Here is a 20,905-nt window from a genome sequence, read left to right on the forward strand (position 1 = left end):
AAACATTTAAGACACCAAAGAAAGAAACTGAAAAAGAGACAGGTTAATAAATTACATCTGTACCACTCTGAAGCATACACCCAAAGGATTCTACATCCTATTATCGCGATACTAGCTCATTCATGTTCATTGCTGCTTTGTTCATAATATCCAGAAATTAGAAACAGCCTCAATGTCTGCTAACTGATGAATAATGAAAATATGGTCCATTTACACAGTGGAATATTATCCAGCTGTTAGGAGAAATGATATTCCGAAATTTGCAGCTAAATGGATGGAGGTAGAAAAATAATCCCGAGTGAGGTAACCCAGATGCAAATGACTAATATTATATGTTATATCTTATATGTAGGTGTTGCTTTTAAGCTTTTGATGGGTAAGTTATAATCTGAAAAACCACAGAGCTTAGGTATTTAGTAAAGGACAGAGGTAGAAGAGAGGATCTCTCTCGGAAGGGAAAACAATATACTTGTTATGGGGGGACAAAGAATAAAGTAGAACAGGAGGATTAAAATAGGATTAAATAGGTAGCTAGATGGAAGGCAAGGGTGAAGGAGGGGATATGGGGAGGGACAGCTAACAGCTCACACCACTGGAATAATCACAGGGAAACCTACTACTGTAGAAGCTTCCTAAAAGATATGTGAAAGGAATCTGAATGGGGTCACAATCATAAGAGAGACAAGGCTATAAGTAGATATCTAATGACAACAAGTAAAACATCCAGTGCCAGGAATGGGCCACATCTTGTTGAGACGTTGGCCTAAGGGGCTCCACGGAAACCCCCAAACATCACAGGCTATTTCCAAGGCCATTGGTTACTCCGGGTAACCTGATGGTTAAGGCGGATTGCAGAAGAGAACAATTTCCCACTGAACAGGAGACGCCAAGGTGGTTTTGAGGAGCTGTTTCCATACATTGTGGTGGAAGGGAAAGCCTCAGCCGATCAACCCAGCTCTCAACATTTCTGAATTTCATTTGCTTTTGAAACACTACATCAATAACAGTCATTTCACAATGGGGATTGCTAGGATTAATTTGTTAGAGGAATAAATAAGCGAATGAATTCATACCCCCTTTTATGCCTTAATTGCAGCCAGGCACATTCGGAGTACCAAGCTGAGAAGGGACGTGTCCTGCTTCCTCCATCACATGATAAGGAGTAAGAACAGGCCTGTACTGCAGTGTCCAGTGTGGCCTAAATCTTCTCATTAGCCATCTGGTCAAAGCACTGGGAACTGATTTCAATGTGATCGCTAACCATCAGTGGTTATGATTTTTTGTTTGTTTGTTTGTTTCAAATGTGATGTGGAATTCTCTTTAGTCCTCTCTTTTCACCCGCTGTCAGCCTGCTACACAAGCAACTAACTGGCCCTGAGTGGAAAAGGAGGTCTCCTTGGTCTCTCTGAGGTTGGATCTCAGGACCTTCTGGTCAGGAGTTTGGCAGACCTGCAGCTGTACTGAGACTGCCTCTCATATCCACAACTTCACATTAGAAATGTCTTAGTCTCCATACAGCTTGTATCTACCTGCAGCTTTTAAAAGACAAAGCATCACTTGGATATTGTCACCCTATCTAGTGCTGCATCTGAAGCATTTCACATCCAGAAGGATGGCGTCCACACCCCTCTGGGATTCATCTAAACCAGACCCTCTGAGCTGAGGGAGCAGTTTCACTCAACACTGCCCTGTGCCCCTCCCTTACCTCACGTTTCACTCCTCTCTTCTCTTTTCTCTCAGGAGTCCTTCCTTTCTGCTCTTGTTTGTTCAAAATAACACAGCAGGTTCTCTGTTCATTGACTGAATGAGTGAATGAGCAAGTAACTAGTCCTCAAGTAACTAGTCCTCAAGTAACTAGTCCTTGAGCTCATTCTCAGCCCATACGATTCTGTTGTATCCTCTGCTTCCATCTGTCTCTGCCTATCCTTTGTTGTCAACTGATTATATCTGAAATTAACTAAAAACCCCAAATGTCTAGGAAAACCTGGGAGGTTTTTGCATAGCTATGATATTTGAAGTGGACTTCTGACCTGGATCTTTGAGTTGGGGAGATACAAGTTTAATTCAGATCTTTTGAGGTGGGAAGATCCACCTTCTGCTCTGGCCTTACATGAAGGAAGAAGGGGATTTTTGTCTTTGCCTGCTCACTCTTGCTTTACTAGCAAGTCCATTCCTTCACTGGCACTAGATTCCACTTATCAGGGTTCTGACATATACTGAAGACCAGCTGAGATGTTCACCTTTGTGTATTCAACTACTGGATTCTTTGGAGCACAACCTGTAAATCATGCAACCATGGTAATAAATCTGCTCCCCCCCTCTCAATTTATTTTATAGGTTTTGTTACTCTAGAAAACCATCACTAATACCCTGCACAAGAGGAGACATTCCCCTTATAATTCACAAAATATCCTGTGGTTTCCAGTTCCATATGCCTTTAACAACTCTAAAAGATTTGTTGTTTATTCCATGTAGTTCAGTTGAATTTTGGCAGTGAAAAACTTGTGCACTACTGCCCTTTCCAGGTAGATTGAGTGTTTTTCAACTAGTCTCAGAGTTGGGAAGTGACAAGGCCTGAATTGGGAAGCAGAGGTTAAATATCAAAGCTTTTCCTTTGCCCTAACTCACCTGTCTCTCCCTGGTCTGCACAGTAACTCACCTGTTAACACTCCAAATATCTAATCTCCTGACCTCCACAGCCTCGAATTTAGACTGGGCTCCTGGTTGTAGTCTCCTGCTCCAGAGCTGGGCTCTATCCCTCTGGAGCTCTGCCAGGGTGTTTCCAGACCAAGTTGGCATTTAGACTGTAGGAGGAAATTCTCCAGCAGAGAAAGAGTAACTGAGTATGTTCTTGCTTTCACAGCTTCTGGAGGCAAGTGAGCAGATTGTTGAGACTGAGCTGTGTGTGTTCCAGCACTCCAGCAAGCAGAGACGCCTGCACAGGGGCCGTGTGTCCAGACACTGCTGTTGTCTTACTTGTCTAGGTTGGAATAGTCTTCACCCGAGGAACAGAGGTGTCGAGGTAAATCTGCAGAATCTCTGAACTAGAACCTGGAGCTTCTCCTTGGCAGGCCAGCGGTTAGTTATTCTCCTCACCCTCACTCAGCTGTAGCCTGAGGGTCACTGTCCTTGGTCTGCTGTTCCAGGGCCTGGGACTTGGCCCTCGGCTGCTAGGCTTTGCTAACTAGGACTAGTCTTCTTCTGCCAGCGAGGCTGCCTGCTGCTTTCTTCCCGAGAGGAACTGTCCAATCTCATTTCTCTGGAGATTGTGAAGCAGAAGAAAACTAGACTGGAATCCAGATGGAACGCCCGGGATTAAATAGTCCACATATTACAACTGATATTCAAGAGGGTTCAGTCAGTGTGTCCTAGCCGCTCTGGAAGAAGTGTCGTTGGTGGGTTTAATGGTTGTATCTTAGAATAGAAAAGTCAGGTGGAACCTTTCCCAGTTAGAGTCGCTGGCAGGAGGCAGGGCTACCTACATATGCATGTACTTACGGTCTTCTGAAACTGAAGGCTTAAAAGTACTAGTGTTCCCGTTTGACTTTGAGCAGAGGACCTCTAGCGTGTGAGGCGTTACACTACAGAAACAACTATAACCTTGCTAAAGTGTAGTCCTGAAGTTGTAGATCCACATTAAGAGAAATTTGAGAAATGCAACGAAAATACAGATAAAAATCATAGAGGAGAGGCGAGATCCTGTCACAGGGAAGGAAAATAAATGCACCTGAGCAGAACAGCCCAGGGAAGAGTTCGAGAGAAGCGCGAGTGTAGGGATTCCAGCATTGAGACACAGCGCCGCACCGCAGGGGAATCGCATGAGCGTGAAATACACAGAGGGCAGAAGGCTGGGAGAGCCTGATCACTTGGAGACACCTCGAGGAGAACTTTGTAGACGCTGGAGAGCTTTTGAGAGAACCCGGGCCGAGGGCAAAGTTTAGAAATGGAAAATTGAGACTAGTGGGACGGAAGCCACATCCCATTCAGGCCACGAGATACTGTAGGCAGTGCGGCAGTGCAGGTCGGTGAGGAGCGGAAAAACCCTCCAATAGCGCAGGTGAGTGAGCAAAGAGATGGTCGAGGAAACGATTCCAGAGATTCGGGCAGAGAACGAAGCACGAAGAGGAAAAACCTAAAGCCCGTTAGCAGAAGAGGTTCTGCACCAGTATCTGTCGAGTGAGAAACTGGCAAGTCTGTACTGAAACTTTTAAGTGTAAAAGTCAGTCCGCAATCTAGTTAACATAATAACTGGAGGATGTGGGCATCGATCCCACTACCTCTCGCATGCTAAGCGAGCGCTCTACCATTTGAGCTAATCCCCCAAGGCAAAGGAGAACTTTCTTGCACTTTCATTTATGACAAGTGCCTCCAGTGTTTTTTGTTTGTTCTTTTTGTTTGTTTTTTGTTTTCCCACACAAGTTACCCACTATAGAAAACCATGCTTGTCAATGCTAAAAACAGGGCGGAGACTAGTATCTTCTAACTTCTCAAAAGTGTAGGAAATGAACTGAGAGTCTGAAAACAGAAATAGTTATGGTTCTGCCTGGGTTCAAACCAGGGACCTCTCACATATCAGGTGAGCCCTACACTATGGAAACACCCTAGGAAAGGTTTTCTCCCACTTTCTACTCAGAATCCAAGCTTTCTTACTAAATGATTTGATGGCATTGTTTGCATATTTATGTATCATGAGGGAGCTAAGTCAATGTTACTACGGTGGGTGGCTGTGTCCCCCTCCGTCCCTAGCTGTTGGTGACCACTGTTCCCTGCTATTGCCAATCGAATACAAAGATTTCACCCTGCAAGCGAAGTCCTGTGGAATTTGTCCCTCTGGGGCTGGTTTACCTCACTTAATACCATGTCATCAGCATCTTTGTTCCAGAGATTGCAAGTGACAGAGTCTTTTTAGAAAGGGTGGAGTAGCTAACATCCCATGTGTGTCTTCTGTGTTTTCATCTGTCCGTTGATGAACAGTAGCTTGGTTTTGTATCTTGGTTATTAGGAGTAATCCTGCTGTGAATGTGAAGGTGTGAGTCTCCCAGAAGATAAGGATTCATTACCATCCACAGAAAGAGTATGAGCCCATGACTTTGGTAATGCTCCCTATTCCTAAATTTCTAAAGGATTTGTCATGCTTGTGCCTTTAATGACTGTAATAATTTATATCCCATCAAAATTATGTAAGCATCTTCTTTTCTCTGTACCTCAGCAACACCAGCTCTTTTCAGTGTTTGGGGATGGATAGCAAATTCCCCCAGTGCGATGCTCCTCCAGCTGCCTGCCCAGCTGTCTCCCTTCTTCGGGGTTCAGTCCTTGGAGCGACGCCCGCAGTGGCTACAGTAACTGGCATTAGTTTGACGTCTTCTTGCATTGCTGAAGCAATGTCAGCATCAGGAAAAAGATTAACTCATGGTCTGGGTAATGCATAGGCATCTGATCTTATGCTATCCCAAGTTGGGTGTTTAAATGGAAGCACAGTGGATGAGTACACAATACAGTAAGGCTCTGACTGTCCTGCTGCCTGGCACACAATTTGCGTTTTGACTTTTTACCTTAGAATTTTCTTTCCATTTTAACTGGCTGATTATCTTTGGGGGTAGAGTTGGTGCTGGAACTGACTTGAGCTTCTAGGACCTGAAAGTCTGTCCCCACAGTGAAATACTTCCTCCAGCAAGGTGATACCTACTCTGAAAAGGCCACACCTTCTAGTAATGCCATTCCTTATGGGCAACATTCAAACATGAGTCAATGGGGGCCATTCCTATTCAACCCACCATATTCCCTGATGGTATCCTAACTTCCACCCTGATAAGGTATTCTGCCAAATAATTTTGAGATGTTCTACCAAGTTTCTATGTAACCAAAATAATTCCTCTTAAAATCCCCCAACACTTGGAAATCCCCTAGCCTTTTAATTTTGGGACTATAAAATCCCCACTTCTTCTGAGTTTGTGGCTGGCCCCTCAAATTTCACGTTTAGGGAGAGGCAGTTGCCAGATTGGCAATATTGTGCACATATAATAAAGCTTGCTATAAATTTGGCTAATTTAGGTCATGGGTTTTGCTCTCATTCAGTGGGATTAACATTTCAAAAAGCTATGTGCAGTATACTATCACTTGAGTGTAAAACCAGGACAGTAGAGAGAATCCCCTTTCTCCCTTCTCCTTCCCTATGATATGCAGATCATCCTAACAACAAAGTGCTGTTTGTTTCCTCTTTCTGAATGTTTGTTTCCTGGTGTCTGAAAGGAGCAAGGAAAGGTCAGGAGTCCAATGCACACTAAGAAAGACAAACAGTAGTGGTCCTGAACATTTGACTGAAAGTGGAGAAGTCAGCACTGAGGAGTGAGATAACAGCCCAGCAGCTCTACGCGGCCTCACTGCTGAGTCTGATGAGTATGCAGAGCGCGTCAGGAGTCGCTTATGATATGACACAGGAATCACTGCAGCTGGCAGGAGGCTTAGTGATGGAGGGAGAAGGGTGCTGCAACTATTCTACCTTGGTTGGTGGACCCAGAGGAACCCAGCTAAAATGCACTTCAGGGACTGCCTGGGGATTTTTGCTTTCGCCCAGGTGGAGATCTCACATGGCTGGTCAACTTTTCTCCATCAGAAGTCTGGCAAACCCTGTCTCTCCTCCCTTGCATCTCTCTCTCTTCCTCCAGGGACCTGGAAGCCATGTTTACCCTTCCACCCAGCAATTGGCCCATGGCTTCTTTACAGACAGATCAAGAAATAATTGGGGGACAGGATAGCATCAGAACCACCCCTACACTTCACCTTTTCTGTCCAATAAAAAATAAAAAAGCACTCTCTTCCCAGACATAAATTTAACAAAACCATAACAATTATGAAAATTACACAATATGATATACAAATGACATCTAGCCCATCATATTTGTCAGTTAGATGAAGTATTCTACCATCATTCCTAACCTAAAGAATTATGATTATATCCCTAGATTATGTTTAGATTTTAGCCTATAATGCTATCTGAAAATTGTGTCTTCCACTCTATAATCTCTCTCTCAATGTTAAACAACTTGAGTTTGGTTATGAGACTAAAACTAGTCTTCAACCCCGTTAGAAGACTGAGAAAGACTTAAGCATTACCTGGATATATAGAAAGCATCAAATATAGCTTCTCAAATTTGAACAATTGTAGAGACAGCTGACTACTTGGACAGTCCCCCAATTCTTCAAAACATTAGAGCATCAGTCTTCAGCCTTCTGGCCCAGGACCATCTGACAGACATTTGAAAAGCAGAATTATTAAGGAATAATAAAGGCAGAATTATTGCCTTCCTTGGCAGAGTCAACAGTTGACTATTTTGCATAATATATCCTTTTCCTGGAAAGTATTTTGTCTGTACATGAAATAGGCAATTTCTGCTCAGTGGCTACTTTGCCTGGAGGTGAAGATTCTCAATTTTCTTCTTTGAACCAAGAAGTGAGTGCTATTAGTAGCAGACATGTCTCATTGTCAAATGATTAAATAACATTAAATGTCACATTCTTTGGATTTCTGATGTTTTTGAAGACTATCTATCTCTATATAAGGTTATCTGAACTTTTGAGCCTTGTCTACTCTTGGCTATTTTTAATTGAAATATATCAAAACACCCTTTTATAATTAAATCAGAATCTAACATAACCATGAGTTTGCTATCTGGCCCTTAAGTTATATTGCTTAATCATCTAAAAAACATTTTGTTTTAGCAGTTATCAGGACTCCACTTAAATTTTGTATTTTTAAATGAGTTGCATAGGCACAACGCCTGTCTAAGAATAACAATATTAATCTCAAATTTTGTATCAATATAAGAAATTCATACCAATGAAAACCTTAAATCTGTGTCTAAATAATCTGTGTCTGTACCAGTGTAAGAAATTATAACTTCAACTTTGCATCAATTATAAAGATTTCTATCAATTAAGATTATGGCTGTACAATCCATCCCACCTATTTCCTCCCTGTTCAAAATTATGACAGACTAAGCCAGCTCAGCCAGTTAACAGGGTCTCAGGAGAGGGAGTGAGGACTGGAAAAAAAAAAAGACAATTAGACAACATTATAACATGACTCCAGCCAGTGCTGAGGCTGAAGCAGGCTTATTTCCCTGTCAGCTTTCACGCCATTCTAGGTACTTGCAGAGAATAGGGTTAGTTCTTAGGTCAAAGACAAAGTAATCAAACAAGGTAATAAACAAAGAGATCAAACAAGACAATAAACTCCCTGGTCACTGTTTCCAGGGGCCCATCAGGATGACCAAGATAAAAGCCACACATTCCTAGGCTGAGTTTACCTTGAGCTTTGTATTAGCCCAAATGTGAATATTCTTATCTGAGTCTACCTCCTTGAACCCAGTGGCAAGTACTTGACACGTTTCTATAAGAGACACCAAGAGCTCTCCTCATATGACCATTCCCAAATTACCCCTTAAAAATGACAACTTTTCTATAATTTGTAAACAAAACAAAACAAATAATAATAATAATAATAAAAACCCTTCCCAGACTCCCACACCCAGGGAATTGGGCTGATGACTTTCCACAACTTCTTCCTGCTGAACAGGAGCAATGAAAACTTTTTTTAAAAAGGAAGGGGAAGGGTAGGAAAATTAGAAAATTTGGCTATATTTAAGAAAGCTAGCTTTAGCATCTGTTATCTAGTCGCTGAGTGCTTAGAAGGCTCAGGGCTTGCCTGAAGTCTGACTAGATCTATCTGAAAGGTTGAATGAGGCAAGATGCCCTGGGACCCATGACAGTCCTGAAGCTGTTTTGGGCAGTTGGAAGTGGGGGGGGGGGTGGTGTCTAAGCAGGTTAGCTCAGGATCTCTGAGGATGTACACTCTGTAATATATGACTCTCATAACCAAAATTTTAGTACCATTAAGATATTTGTATGAATTGTGCAAGGTGCACAGACCAAGTAAGTTTGAAATTTTGCTCCTTGTTTGAGCAGGTGAACAGCTGTCTTTTTTATGAGTTAATTTTATTAATAACCAATTAGAATAAGCCTTCATGCCATGTGAAGGATGACACAAAGAATCTTTACCTGTCCTGTTTGATTTTTCTTGAACTTTTATAGTTCTTCAGGAAGGGTCCCCTGACACGTCTGATCCACATCACTCTGGAAGGGGTCCAGAACCTACTCTCCTTTCCTGTCAATACAAATGTAGAGAATTTCTCCCAAAATAACATGCTCTTGGTCCAGTAACCAGAAATCATTAAATTAAATGATTGAGCTTGACCTCTCTCCCAGAGGAATTTTAATATAACCACCAAACTCAAAATCACACTCATTTTGATAATTAAAATAATTCAAGGCAAATAAAACAATCTAAACAAATACTATTTGATGAGCCAGTGCTTCTACTGTTCTCTGTCCCAATCTTCATGAGTTAAAGGCCCAAATTATTTAATATTATTATTTAATATCTCTGTCTACTTACTATATGAGCCCATTTCCTGGCTCTCTCTTTATATAATTCTCAAGGCCTAAATTTCTACTGTCTGAGATAGTTTAGGCACCCTATTCCTTTGCTTCGATCTAATTTCTTTCTTTCTTTCTTTCTTTCTTTTTTTTTTTTCCGAGACAGGGTTTCTCTATGTAGCCCTGGCTATCCTGGAACTCACTCTGTAGACCAGGCTGGCCTCGAACTCAGAAATCCACCTGCCGCTGCCTCCCAAGTGCTGGGATTAAAGGCGTGCACCACCACTGCCCGACTCAGTCTAATTTTTTAAAGATAGAATGTTTCAATATTTTTATTTCTCTGTAATTATTTTTTTTTATTAAATTCCCTTCTGCTTACTGTATAATCCTATTCTTAGGCTTCTAGTCTGAGGTACCAGGATAAATGATTCCAGAATTCTCGTGGAGCCCACGTTCAAAGAATTTGAGCATTGTCTTAGCAAGACCTTTTCAAATCTCCTCTAAAGCATCTTTTTCATTCAATTTTCCTAACTTCTCTTTTCTGTGGAGCTTAATATCTCTGTATACTTAAGATCATTTAAACAATTACCATTATATTCCCTTCTACCTTAAACAATTAAATGAAATTTCATGTGTCTTTATCCTTTGATTGTCTACTTGTTGGAGGCCAGTAGCCTCTACTGTCTGCCTATCTCTGCCTTCCTCCCAGCAACCGTCTCTGCACAGCAGGGGCTCCTTCACTTCTGAGCCCAAACTCTTTGAACCTCGAGAAGAATTCCCGAAGTAGCTTGGGCAAAATCTGTATTCTCTTCTATCTTTAAAAACAATTAAACTAAACCTTAGAATTCTATCCCATGATTACCGTTTGTAGTGTAAGACCCCAAAAAACCGAGGGTGCCCCAGCACCCCACACCCCGGAAGATGACACCCAAATCACTCGAGAGAAACGGTCTCGATGTAATAGCTTGAGGATTTCTTTATTTCAGAATTCTGGGTTCCACAGCCATACACCGCACAGGGGTAGAGGACTGAGGACCCCTTGCAACTGAAGTCAGGGGTATTTAAAGGGGAAAAATCCCAAGACAAGGGTTGGAAGACACAATTCGACAAGGCAAGGGGTGGAGGACAAAACAAGCTCGGAATGGGGAAGTACAGAATGAGGAAGTAAGGAAGGTTAGAGATTATCTGGAGCAAACGTCCTTGGGCATTGTATAGTTAAACATTGGAACTAGAACAGGGTGGGCTATCTTTCTCAAGCTGAAAGCAGAAAAACAAGTTACTCTGTGCTGGGCTAGTTGTTTAGAGGTCTAAAAACATTGAGTTGGGTGGGGTCTCTCAGTAGGAAGCAGGTAGCTTTCTGGCTCTGCCTCAGAGTAGCCATCCTATCTCTTTTCACAGTGGAATCCCAGTGTGTACTTGCTGAGGCCCGCTATATTCCTTTAAGTTTTCTGCCGCTGGAACCACAAGACTCACTCAGCTCCACTCGCTGAGAAACCAATTTTCCCTCTTAGATCACTCTGTGAAATCTATCAGAGAATTCCTAAGTTAGTAGTGGATTTGAAAGGATGAGAATTACAGCCTAAAAATCCCCAGTGCCTAACTCTCAAATGACCCCAAGAAGGCAGAAGTTTAAAATGCTATCTTGCTCCAAAGAAGCTCTAACTCCAGCCTTTTAAGGAGCCCCAAACACCTCAAATTCCAGAGCCCGCTCTTTGTTAGAAACTAGGTGAAAGGTCTCATTCCAGAGCCCGCCCTTCCTTAGGAGCTAGGTGAGGGGCCTTGAGTAGGTGATCCTGGCCCCTTAAGGTAACTGGAAATGAGCTATTTAGCTGCTTATCTTGCTTCTGTAAACTGCTTATGCTATCACCCCCACCCAGGAGTTCACGAAGCTATAGACCTCTGAGAAAATAGGAAACTAATTGGTCCACAGAGCACGGGCTCGGATAATTTAAACTGGCCTAAAAACTATGGAGTGGTACAAATCGGTTGGCTCTCACTACGTGGACTCTCTATGCTAAGCATGATTGGTTTGTGATGCGTGGGGCTTTGTTGTAAACTCATAAAAACTGTCCCGATTCTGCATTCGGGGTTCCACAGTCCTCTTGTTGTAAACTCATAAAAACTGTCCCGATTCTGCATTCGGGGTTCCACAGTCCTCTACCCCTGCACGGTGTAAGACTGTGAACTCCAGAGCCTCTGGAATAAAATCCTCTTGCTGTTGCATCAAGACTGTTTCTCCAGAGTGATTGGGATGTCGCCTTCCAAGGTGTGGGGCACTGGGGCGCCCCTGTTTTTTCAGGTCTTACAGATTCTAGTCTTCCACGTTACCCATTACCTGTTGCATGTAGCTTTTGCTAACCTGTCAAGTTCCGGGAATGGGCTGGCTGTACTACCAGCCCCACCCAGTGTCCACTGAATCTACAGATAAGACACCTGCCCTGGACACTCATTTTCAACTGGCCTTCTGATGCAATTGCTGGGTGCTACTATCTCCGGCCTGGAAAAGTGGGCCCTTATCAAAATTCTTATCTCCACACTCTTCCCCTTGCCCTAGATTTTAGTTGGTTCATTGCATTCCCTGTCTGTAGGAGCAGCCTGAGCGGCGACTCTGTTTTGAGATCTCACATGGCTGATCAACTTTCTCCGTCAGAAGCCTGGTAAACTGTCTCTCCTCCCTGGCATCTGTCTCTCTTCCACAGACTGGCCTTTCCTGCCCAGTAATTGGCCCATAGCTTGGTTCCCTGATCAGGAATCGAACCCTGGCCACGCTGGTGAGAGCACCAAATCCTAACTACTAGACAACACTGTCATACTGCATACAAGTTCCTTATTTTCTAACTCAGTCCTATTTTGACCAAAGACCCACCCATGCACGACAAGGGGGTAAAGATCCCCCTTGAGCTCCACTTGTCTTAATCATAGTTATGCCCAGCCATGGATTCCTGACCTGATTTAATAGGTGTATATTGAACCAACTCTGATGTCTGAATTTCTCACTACCCTAGTCACAACAATAGAATTAAAAAGAAACCATAGAAGATATTCAATACATTGGTTATGTCAGTTACAGTTTTTTTCTTTATTTTCTTCATTTCCTCTTTATCATTAAAGCATGGTCCACTTTGCCTGTTAGTTTTCTCAGGTTTCCTTACTGTTACATATAAAAACAAAAGAAAACAAGAACAAAAAACTCAAGTAAAAAAAAAAAAACCCAACCAAACAACCCTCTTTTTTCTTATTTACTTCTGGAATATTTACCATCACCCCTCGTTTACTATATTCTGTGTTCTATAGACCCTTCTTAACACTAATGCCTCATTCCAGCTTTCTTATCACAAACAGAATCTATGGTCTCTTCCTGCTTCCCACAACATTTAGTGACATCCTACGAATGTGAATTCTGCTTCCCAACACAATGCTCCCAGTTTTTTATATATTTGAAAACTCTCCCTTTTTACTGTTCCGTGTAGCCACAGCTTTGCTTTGCCTGGCTCATGTATTCTTTCAAAACTATGAGAGAATGAATACCTTAGTTCTAGTTTCTAATGTAGACTATGCAGAAATACCAAATTCCTGTATAGGATTGACGAGCACTCTAGAACAAATACAGAGTGATCAGGGAAAGGATAACAGAACTGGGTAGAACCTAGTTTTGTGTTAAGGGTATGGTGAGCATAGTACGTTCTCCACATACTCCATCTGATTGGTCCTATATGATGCTTTCTATGACTGCCTATATATTGTGTATATCCCAAAGGACTCCTGTTGGTAGCTTGGGCCAACACATGTTGACTCAGTGTGATGAACGTGTTCTGGAACCTTTAAGAGGTGCAGTCCTCAGGCAATTTGTGGTTGTCCTCAGAAGGGAATATAAGACACGTCTTTGTCTTTGTCTTTCTGTTTAGAAATGTGATCAAGTGCTTTCTTTGATATATATATTTCCAGTGTTGTGGCACCATTGGTCATGAAATCTTCTAAGTGTAGAGTTGATGCCGGGCAGCATGTCCTTGCATTTCCAGAACTGAGTGCTAAGTAATCACATTTTCTTTATAAAGTTAGCCTGCCTGAGGGATTTCATGGTTGAAAATAAAAAGTATATTCAAACACCTTCTAATTTAGGCTTACTCTCTAGCATACTGGGCAAACAGTGGGTACTCTGCATGTTTCTTTCTTTCTTTTTTTTTTATTGGTTATTTTATTTATTTACATTTCAAGTATTATCCCCTTTCCCAGTTTCCCCTCCACAAATCCCCATCCCTTCCCCCTGCTTCTGTGATGGTGCCCCCCTCCCACCTCACTGCTCTAGCATTCCCCTATGCTAGGACATTGAGCCTCCACAGGACCAAGGGCCTACCCTCCCATTGATGCCAGATAATATAATCCTCTGCTACTTAGGTAGGAGGAGCCACGGACCCACCCATGTATACTCTTTGGCTGATGGTTTAGTCCCTGGAGTTCTATGGGGTCCAGTTAGTTGATATTGCTGTTCTTTCTATGGGCTTGCAATTCCTTTAAGTCCCTTAACTCTTCCATTGGGGTCCCCTTGCTCAGTCCCATGGGTGGCTGTGAGTATCTGTCTCAGTCAGGTACTGGCAGAGGCTCTCAGAGGACAGCTATACCAGGCTCCTGTCAGCAAGCGCTTGTGGGCATCAGCAATAGTGTCTGGGTTTGGTGTGTGGAGATGGGATGGATCCCTCGGTGGCGCAGACTCTGGATGCTCTTTCCTTCCTTGACTAAACTGTTTCCGTTAATTAAATACTTCACATTTCCTCTTCTTGCTTTGTCACTGTCCTAATATTGTCTGAGTTCCGACAAATTTGCCTAATTCTAATAAGATAGTCCACTATACAATCCAACTTTTTAATCTTGTTCCTTCTGCTCCACAAAGGCTCATCTTAAAGATGTTCATATGATTAACTCATGCTGTCTCTTTTATAAACTTATAAGATACAGGAAACCTACCCAGATCTACCTCTACCAAATAGGCTCCATCCAGATAAGTACATCTGCCCAAAGTTCCTAGGGTTAAATATGCTGTCTTTTTTTTTTTTTTCTATTGCATGGTTTTGACCTCTTTGTCAAAGATCATGTGATCATAGATGTGTGGATTTAATTCTGGGTCTTCAATTTTATTCCATTGATCTACTTGTCTGTCTCTGCACCTATACTGTGTGTGTGTGTGTGTGTGTGTGTGTATGAACACTATTGCTCTATAGTAGAGCTTGAGGTCAGGGATGGTGATTCCCCCAGAAGTACTCTTATTGTTGAGAATAGCTTTCTCTATCCTAGGTTTTTTTTATTCTAGATGAATTTGAGAATTGCTCTTTCTTTCTCTGTGAAGAATTAAGCTGGAATTTTAATGGGGATTGCACTGATTATGTAGGTTGTTTTTGGTAAGATAGCCATTTTTAGTGTTAATCCTGCCGATCCGTGAGCATGGGGGAATCTTTCTATTTTCTGAGGTCTTCTTTGATTTCTTTCTTCAGAGACTTGAAGTTCTTGTCATACGGATCTTTCATTTGCTTGCTTAGAGTCACACAAAGATATTTAATATTATTTGTTACTATTGTCAAGGGTGTCGTTTTCCTAATTTCTTTTTAAGTCTGATTATCCTTTGAGTAGAGGGAGGCTACTGATTTGTTTGAGTTAATTTTATATCTGACCACTTTGCTGCAGTTGTTTATCAGCTGTAGGCACAACATACCCAAACTTATGGGACATAATGAAAGCAGTGCTAAGAGGAAAACTCAGCTCTGAATACCCCCATAAGGAAATTCGAGAGATCATACAGCTTAACAGTACATCTGAAAGCTCTAGAACAAAAAGAAGCAAATACACTCGAGGAGTAGATGGCCGGAAATTATCAATCTCAGGGCTGAAATTAACCAAGTAGAAACAAAAAGATCTGTACAAATAATCAACAAAACCAGGAGTTGGTTCTCTGAGAAAATCAACAAGATAGATAAACCCTTAGCCAGACTAACCAGAGGGCACAGAGACAGTATCCAAATTAACAAAATCAGAAATGAAAAGGGAGATATAACAAGAGAAAGTGAAGAAATTTAAAAATCATCAGATTCAACTACAGAAGCCTCTACTCAACAAAACTGAAAAAATCTAGATGAACTCGATGATTTTCTAGACTGGATTCCAGGTACCAAAATTAAATCAGGATCAGATAAACCATCTAAACAATCCCATGACATCTAAAGAAATAGAAGCAGTAATTAAAAGTTTCCCAGCCAAAAAAAGGCCCAGGACCAGATGATTTTAGTGCACAATTCTATCAGACCTTCAAAGAAGACCTAATACTAATACTCTTAACAAACTATTTCACAAAATAGAAACAGAGGGAACACTACCTAATGGATCAATGAATCAAGGGCAAATGAGATTGATGTTATAATAGAAGTTTAACAAGAAAAAGTTAAGAACCACATTTATTAATAGCTGAATTCCATGAAACATTTACAAAAGAATCACTACTAATCCTTCTTATACTCTTTCAAAGCACAAGTGTAGAGAAAATCCTTCCAAATTTATTTTATGAGAATATCACTCAGACTCAAAGGTCATGCTACAGCACTTCAGGGAGAACGAGAGGGAACAGACAGCGATGACGGCAGGTCTGTATTCCTTATGAACCTGTAGATACTAAAATCCTCAATAGGTAAGAGCAAACTAAATTTAAAAAGATGTACGCTGACTAGGTGTCACTTATCTCTAAGACACACAGCTTAATATACTCAAATTCATGTGATATAGTAACAGAATGAAAGCAAAATTCTTTGATCATAGATGCTGAAAAAAATCATTTAACAAGGTTCAATATCCATTCCTGGCAAAAAACATTCATAATGAAGTATAGAAGAAAATTTCCTCAACACATTAAAGTCCATTTATGAAAAGGCACAGCTAACATATAACTAATGGAAAAATATTAAAGGATTTTCTTTTTAGACTTGAAACAAGGTGGATGTCCATTCTTGACAGTTTTTTTTTTTTTCAGTCTACCACTAGCAAGAGTAATTAGGAATAAAAATGAAAGGAGTCCAAAATGGGTGTAGAGAGAAAGAAAAACAAGCTTGTTTCTTGATAACAGGTAGAAATCTGTGACGGCTCTACCTACTGCAAAGACGTAGGAACAAACAACGTTAATAAGCGTTCAGAATGCAAAATGAACATGAAACGCTTTGAGTTTTTATAGCAATGTGATCTACCAGAACGAGAAAACACTCCCATTTAAAAAGTGTCAACACAGCTATAGCACACCCTTCTCCTATAGGACCATAAAAGAAGTGGGAGCAGAAAGGCCAGAGACTGCATAGAATCCGTGTGACACAGTCTTCCCCAATAGGAGGAACTGCAGCAGCCATGAACTCACTGGTGCCGTGATTATTACGTGCTAATTTGGAACCAAATTCTTTGGTTTCCCCAGCATTTGTTAGACCAGACCGAGGCAGGAACAAAAAAATGCAGCCTTGGGGAATCCGGTTTGCCAGGGCTCCACATTTTCCCAGGAAGCATTCTTTCACGCCTAGGTGGAGGGAGGGGAATGGCTCTGGGACCGCGTAGATTGCTGCTTCACACCGGATCTCCAGCGGCTGTAATAGCCGCTTGGTGCGGGTGTCAGCGGACGTGCATCTGGATGCATAGCTAGGTGTGCACCCACACCACCGTCTGGTTAACGGTGGATGGTCCACGTAAGCCGTGTAAAGAGTGACCGGAAGCACTTCACAGGTGCTCCAGTGGCGCAATCGGTTAGCGCGCGGTACTTATAGAGCAGTGTGTGTGCGCAAGAGCGATGAGCGATGCCGAGGTTGTGAGTTCAAGCCTCACCTGGAGCATTGTTTTCATAGAACCCTCAGGAGTTTCCCCTCACCCCTGTTTTCTCTTTGTGATGGTAGTTTAAGGTCTTTAACTTGTTTAGTTAGTATCAAATAGCCTGTACAGGCTTTGTTACGAACTAGCTTTAGATCAGCATTTAATTATTTTTAGAATCCAGCAACGACTAATGATTGCGTTAGACTGCCGTCTTCCCTGTTTTGCCATTAAGTGCTGGCTTGAGGAAAATACAGTAGAATTATGGTGGCAGCTTCGGCTATTTTTAGAATCCAGAAAGACATGATTTCGATGGACCATCGCATTCCCTGTCTTGCTCTCATGCTTTTGTTTGGGAAAAAATGCAGTAGGATTATGGTAGCAGGTTTAGCTTCTCTTGTTTTTTCCCAGCACAAACGAAAAAGTCACACGACAGCGGTGGTGGAGCTTCCTGGAAATCTCCAACTAGTTTTAGATTGCCAATAACAGGCTGCTTTCCCTCTTCTGTAAAGCTATTCATATGCTTTTAAATGTTGTGATACATTAGAACGTTAGGACAAAGTGTGCTGTAGTTGAGCCTCTCTAGCATTTGAGAATTCTCCTAGCAGAATGACCACTTCTAGATCAGCTCCAGGTACACAGCAAAATCCGGTTTATTTTATTTTATTTTATTTTTTAATCACTGGAGTAAAACAATTCTTGCTGCATGCATACCTTTAGCTCAGGCAGAATGACGGTAGAATGCAACACCTTCTGTCAATGTGCACTCCAGCAGTTAATAACAGTTCATCTCTGCAGATCAGGATAAACAGGTGGAGAGCAGCTAACTATCCTCAGAACTGCTTTTATAATTGATAACATAGAGCCTGTGTACAAGGAGAGAATAAAATCTACCCAATTAAAAAAAAATCTGCCCCTTTCCCCAGATCTACCAATAAAAAGGGAACAGGTTATAAGAAAGAGAACAGTCTCAGTTGCTCTGATTTCTGGACAGGAATTGCTTACAACAATGGATCTGGGACATTAGAGGGAGCACTTGTGACATTTATATACATAGCCACAGACCACTGCTCCACCTATGAAACTCTGATGGATGACATTTCAAAGAGTCATGAGAGAAAGGGAAAGAGAGAGAGGGAGAGGGAGAGGGAGAGAAAGAGAAAGAAAAACCATTAAATTATGTTTGGATGACAGCATATAACAATATCCACTATATACTTCAATTCCAGATCTGTTCATGCAGTTGTAGCAAAGCTAGTTGGAACTTGGCAAAAAATTAAAGATACAAAAGGACTTGCCATAATTTCTGTGGCTTGAGCTTTCTCTGCAGGGTTGTCCTGGGACTGATGGTGACAACCTGGTCCACACTGAGGAGATAGGTAAAATGCTCAGATACTATTGGAGACTTCAGAGGATAAGTGCACATACACACACAGTGGTCCAAAGGTCATTTGGGGTCATGTGTCCTCTCCTTCCCTGGCCTGGGTAAAAAGAGCAGCGCCCATGATACTGGGTCCAGTGCACTGCTACATACATAGGACTCCTCATTGCCTGAGGAGCAGTGGTTTGGCAGGGGCTGTTAACATTATATTAGAAATGCTTCTCCTCACTTTTACCCCTTTACTCTGGTATTGCTCATTCCTTTATTAAAATTATACTTTGTGGCTGAGCAGGATTGTTTACCTCTGTATTCCAGTGCTTGGGAGGCAGAGATGGGAGGATTGCAACTTTGAAGCCGGTCAGATCCTACTTGTGAGACTTTGTGTCCTGTGGCTTTTTTAAAGGAAAAAAGTAGCTATGTGTCCTTACACATGACTAACATTTAAACCCAGCATCGTTTTATAAATCACATAAAGTTCATTTTTGTGGCTGGATACAGATGGATTTCCTTTTTATATTTGTCCTCTCCTGCTCCTCTTCTCTCTCTCCTTCCCACCCATATGTGTGTATTTTTTCTGCTCCCACCCCCACTTCAGATCTGGGTCTCACTCTGAAGCCCAGGCTGTCCTTGAACTCTCTACGTATGCCAGACTGGGCTTAAATTCATGGCAATCCTCCTGATTTAGCCTCCCAAGTGCTTATGGATAGAAGCTCCTACTTAATTACTTTAATTATTACTGTTTTTGTTTTGTCATTTAGTCACTGCATATTGCATAAGTGGGTGCTGTTTTTCCTCTGGCTGCTTCCTGCTGATACAGGGGTGTTGTTGTTAGAGACCCAAGACAGTTGGAATGTTGGCCAAGGCCTGGAAGACCCGGCTCTGTAGTTCGAGGTCCCAGCTCTGTCAGACCATATGAGGCTGCGCAGGCAGCCCTGGGGGATGGTAAGGTTGGACTGCTAGTTGTCTTGGAGCCATCTCGGATGTAGAAGTCCAGGGAACACCTGGGCTGCTGAGCCGCTGAGCTGCTGGAGCAGTCGGTAGTTGATTGGAAACCTACTGGGACAGACAGACTAGGGACAGACAGAAGGTAAGGTTAAGGAGTTTAGGGGACACTTTTTATCATAGGTGTACACTTGAAACTTTTAGGTCTTAGTAGTTGGGGACGAGGAATGCCAGGAACAGGGGAAGGGGGAGGGGTCCCATCATGGGAAATAGGCAGGCAGAGGCTCTCAGGCTGTCGGTCTGCAGCATTATCTATGTGGAGTCCATTGGACCTGAGAGAAGTTGACTTAAGTCGAGTTCCTGAAACTTACAAGAAGTTTTTAAGTTTATAAAAAGATAAAAGTTTTAGCATCGTTTGTACTCTGTACTGAAATTCACATTGTAGGAAGGGCAGTAGACTTATGCTTTGAGTTACAGCAAAAGTTTGGGAAGCAAACAACAGCAGAGAGAGAGAGGGGGGGGAGAGAGAGAGAGAGAGAGAGAGAGAGAGAGAGAGAGAGAGAGAGAGAGAGAGAGAGAGAAAACAAAACAAACAAATCTGAAACAACTTTTTATATACCCCAAATCATTTCATTTTCTAAACCCCTTACAACTTGTCTAAGCTTTTATATCTGTAGACCTTGTTTCTTTAGACCTTAAAACATTTTTTAGACCTTTGTACTTACAGACTTTCATAATTTCCTTAGGCCTTAAAATACTTCTTAGACCATTGTAACTTGTATTTTCACACCTTAAGACATTTTCTTAGATTCTTGTTTTAGACCTTTTTTAACTGGTAAAGGTATGGGGTTTTATGGTGGAGATGGGGCTACTCCACTGACATATATTGTAGATTTTGGTTAGGTTATGTAAAAGGTTTTATTGCTGGGGTGAAAGTCAGGTGGATTTGGAGAAAGGATAGAAGGAATTTGGTATTTGAGTGAAATATATAATGTAGGTAGTGAATTATGTCCTGGCTGAAAGGGATATTGTATGGTGAACAGGTGGGGCATAGAAACTGATTGGATATAAAAAAGTGAATGACAGGTTTGAGGTCTTTGAGGCAGGTTAAGGAGAGGGGGTATTGGGGCTCAGAGATGTAGCCAAAACATCTTTGAGTGTAATAGAAAGGGGTTCATGATATGAGCAAGGGAAGGAGAGGCAGTATCTCACAGTGGGGGTGACTGAGGGAGGGCTGAGAGGGCAAGAGGAATTTTAATAGTGAAAGAGTGTACAAATAGAGGTCAAAGAAAGGAGGGGGAGGCAGAACAGTGTCTTGGGAGCTGT

General features: G+C 41.9%; 2 non-coding genes across 2 annotated transcripts; one reads left to right on the forward strand and one right to left on the reverse strand.

Annotated features, from left to right (window-relative positions):
* Window positions 1-4,249: 4,249 nt before the first annotated feature.
* Window positions 4,250-4,322, reverse strand: Trnaa-agc (transfer RNA alanine (anticodon AGC)). The gene has a single exon. It is a non-coding gene; the product is annotated as a tRNA-Ala (tRNA).
* Window positions 4,323-17,177: 12,855 nt separating this feature from the next.
* Trnai-uau (transfer RNA isoleucine (anticodon UAU)) lies at window positions 17,178-17,282 on the forward strand. Its single transcript has 2 exons — window positions 17,178-17,215; window positions 17,247-17,282. It is a non-coding gene; the product is annotated as a tRNA-Ile (tRNA).
* The last annotated feature ends 3,623 nt before the right edge of the window (window positions 17,283-20,905 follow it).

This window comes from Apodemus sylvaticus, chromosome 14, assembly GCF_947179515.1.
Source record: "Apodemus sylvaticus chromosome 14, mApoSyl1.1, whole genome shotgun sequence".
Lineage (NCBI taxonomy): Eukaryota > Metazoa > Chordata > Mammalia > Rodentia > Muridae > Apodemus > Apodemus sylvaticus.